A 4,077-nucleotide genomic window follows, 5' to 3' on the forward strand; every position below is an offset into this window, starting at 1 on the left:
ACAATTAAGTTATTGGGCCTAATTGATTAAATTTGTTTAATCAATTTATTGGCCCTAATTGATTAAATTAAACAATTAAGTTCATTGGGCTTCTTAAGGACTTAATTAAATTGTTTATTCAATTTAGTGGATTAATTTGAAATTACAAAATAGTTTTCTAATTAGGGTTTAAAATTAATGCAAGGTATAAATACCTTGCTATAGCCTCCAAACAAAATATGAGAGAAAAGGCTGAAAAAAAAAGAACGGCAGATTAGGAACTCTTTTTCTTGCTATTCCTTGTGTGAAGAAAACCAATTTTTCATTCACTAAACCAACTTCTCCTTGTCTCAGAATCAATACTTCACCATTGATCTTTGCTCGAAAATTGACTGCTTTTCCTCCAAAATATATTCTTGCTGTAATTAAAGAAACATATTTCGCTTCTTTTTCATTCAAGAATCAAGTGAAACCTTAATCCTTAGGCTGGCATATATAATTTTGAAAACAAAAGATATTTTGAGAAAATCAAGAGCATGATCATTTAGATTAAAAATATGTTCAAACAATTAACGCATTCCAATGTAATTTTTTATTAAGTTCAGCTTTAATAATCCTTTGAGATTTTTTTCATACTAAAAAATGTCTTTCATTTCCAAAGCTTATTAAGTTCAATCAATTTTGTCATGTTGAAACAAGAATAAAACTAATAACCTCCCCTTTTGATATGAAAAAATCAAGAGTTAAATTTGTTCATTAAAGAAAAAACTATCCCTGAAAGTATGCTCAATATTTTTACAAGTATAGCTCCCCCTGAATTTGTGCTTTTCAATTTGCATTTAAGGTTGGAAGCACTTTTGAAAAACCATTTTGAAAAATCCAATCACATGAATGAAAATTTAAATGCAAATTTACTCACTATATTTCTTCCCTTTTTTGTTATGCTGATAAGGAAAAGAAAATGAAGTATAGGAACAAAGGAAGAAAAACTCATAGAACGATAAAGCATTAGTAGCAAAGGTTATAAAAATCATAGAGGCATTCGTAGTAAGTAAGTTCAATCAATCATCAATTATCATAGAGAACAAGGATGATATAACCAAAGAAGATATTTCATTATGTTAATTCAAATACAAAAGATTATTTACAATACAACCATGTTGGCGCAAAACAAAATACAAGCAAATGTTGATGCATATGCAATTTTCTAGGATATTCTAAACTTAGATTGGAGCTAAGGTTTAGGTCAAGATCATGTCTTTTTAAGCTGATCATATATAATTTTTCGATTTTAGGACAAGTGCTTCTGCTTTCTAGAGAGTAAAACCATCTTGCTTTGAACCTTAACTACATGTTTGTCAAGTTCGAGGATGGAAGCAATACAATGATCAACCATTTGCTCAAATTTGTTAATGTAGTTTTCCATTATTGCATCAGTCTTTTTGTTGATTTGATCAAATTTATCTAGGCAGATTATTTCTTGGTTGTCCATTTTAACATAAAAGAAATGGTTTGCATCATCAACATATACTTTGTACTAGGTAGTCCAAATGGACTTTTTTCTGCCTTTTGAAGAGGTTCATAAGGATGATGGATCCATTGGTAGCTCAAATAATTTGAATTTTGTTTCAATGTGGTCTTCAACAAAACTTTTTTTTTGACGTATTTCTTGAGCAAGTTTTTCATTTTAACTGCCTACATGTGTTTTCTTCCGTTTGGCTTCCTCTTTCAATTGAATAATCTTCCTCATCCATTCATTCTTCAAAGCATAGTATTCAAAGCCAAGTTTTCTAGTTGTCCCTTGATTGAGATTGTTGACTTTCTTAGCCAAATTGGCTTGTATAGTGAAGTATTGAGCTTTATCTTGTTCAAAATCTTTAAAATGGCCATTCCATAAGGCAAACTATTTTTTCTTCCTTTAGCTATTGACGCCATGCCTTTCTAAATAAACCATGCTAGATCTATTGGTGTACACTTCTTCATATGATGAATAAACCATATGTTTTTAGCTGTCACTGTGTTACTCTTGTGGTTGAATAGCCTGAGTGTTTGTGTGACTATTAAATGCAAAATTTTGTCATTTGCACTAAGTCTTATTGTGTTTTTTGGATTCTTGTTGATGTGACTAGGGCAATAAAAAATTCAGCTTCTAACTCGTCCTCTGGGATTTTGTTTTCTTCATTTATCTCACCAATAGAATCACTTTTTAGGTTTTAGCTTCAATAATTTTTGCAACAATGTTGGTGTGATGATGATCTTTTTTCCACTAACCAATCTAGCAAATGAATCATTATGGTCCTTGATCTTTTCATCATTATCTTCTTAATACATGCTGGTTGCATTTGAATAAAACACTTGAACTAATTTTTTATAAACTAGTCTTCTTAGACACAAATACTCATACCATCCCATTTTCCTTAGATTTTCAATATATAGCATTTTAAATTCTTTTTAAACCATTTCAAATTTATGATTCTCCCATGAATTACCTTTTTTTTTGGAATAGTTCTCATCAAATATCATCATTTATCCTATATTCATATAGTTGATGTCGAATGGATTGGGTTCCTTAGATCTCATTGTTCAAGAGGGTCTTGTCGGATCCTTTCCTTTTTTTCTCTTGACCTCTTAGGAGCCATGTCCTTGGAAGGTTTGAGTGAAGAATTGAGGTTTTGAGAAAGGGGATGTTAATTCTTTTGTTTAGAGAACCGATTCTATTCTTGGATAAATTGTATTTGCAAGTGGGTCAATATGAAATTTAAAAAGATCTGAACTTGAAAAGCTTTTGGGAAATTTTAGACTTATGATTCTTAAAAAATCTATTTTTGGAAAGATAGCAAATTTCTTGAGTGAGATTGGATTGTGAGATTTTTCTTTAAAGAAGCATTAAAGATGAAAAAGGAGAGTTTTAAGCTTAAATACTTTCCTAACTTAAGGTGCAAAACTCAGTTCTTAAAACATAAGAATTGATTCTTTATGCCTTAATTTTTAAAGACTTTTGAAATTCATTTTAAGAATCGATTCTTGAAATCTAAAAAGTTGATTCGTTGGATTTTTGAAGCATTTTGGAAAACATTTTGTATTTGAAAAATCAATTCTGTAGAAATAAAAAGTCAATTCTTAACCTTTGTAAACTTGAAAAATAAAGGATTTTTGGTCCAAATCAAATGCAAGAAATCTTTCAAGTGGAATCAAGTTTTGTGCACATGGGTATCGGTTTTGAATGATGCATGTGCACTAAATGATATGCAAATTTTATTTCAACAACTATTATGCAAGCAAGATCATCAAAACAACATTCATTCAAATCATGAATTCAAGAACCTATGTTGGTCCCAAAGAACGTGCTAGAGGGGGAGGGGGGAATAGCACTTTTAGAATGACATAAAAATTCTTTTCAAGTAAAACGTTGATTAAGGGAATTGAAAATGGAAGTTTAAAGCTTACTGGAGGAAAGGTTTAAGCGATAAAAGTAAAAAGAAAATAAAAGAAAGTAGACAAAACACAATGATTTATAGTGGTTCGGTCCCTTTGACTTACATCCATTACCTTGATCTCCCAATCAAGGATTTTCAAACCAATTCACTAAATTCAATGCAATTCTGAAGATTTGACCAAGCTTTTACAATGGCTTTGCACAGGCTCAGCCACAACCTTTAACAATGGTTTTTCCTTGGATCAACCAAAACATAACACTAACTTTTCTAAGACTAAGTTAGAACCTACAACAACAACCAAGCTAACCTAAGCTTGATCAACCCCTTAGAGTGCCTCGCACACTCTAAGTAATCAAGAAACGAAGAAAAGATGAGGTACAATTGATCACTTATCTGATCTGAGGTGTACAAAGTTAAGCTCAAACACTTTTTCAAAGGATGGGAGTGAGATACAAGTGTAAGAGAAGGTTTTTCATTTTTTAAGCTCAAAATCACTTTGAATAACTTCTTTATCTAATTTTTTATTGTTGGAGAGGTTTTAAATACTTGCAAAATCCCTTATAATCGTTGGAGACAGAAACTAGCTATTTTTTGCCATTATTTTGTCCTTTTGTGCTTAAATTTAAATTTCTAACAGTGAGCTTTTAGTTGGCTAACCATG

The sequence above is a fragment of the Theobroma umbraticum genome, unplaced genomic scaffold, assembly GCF_002168275.2.
Source record: "Theobroma umbraticum cultivar Fairchild unplaced genomic scaffold, ASM216827v3 scaffold_459.0, whole genome shotgun sequence".
Taxonomy (NCBI): Eukaryota; Viridiplantae; Streptophyta; class Magnoliopsida; order Malvales; family Malvaceae; genus Theobroma; species Theobroma umbraticum.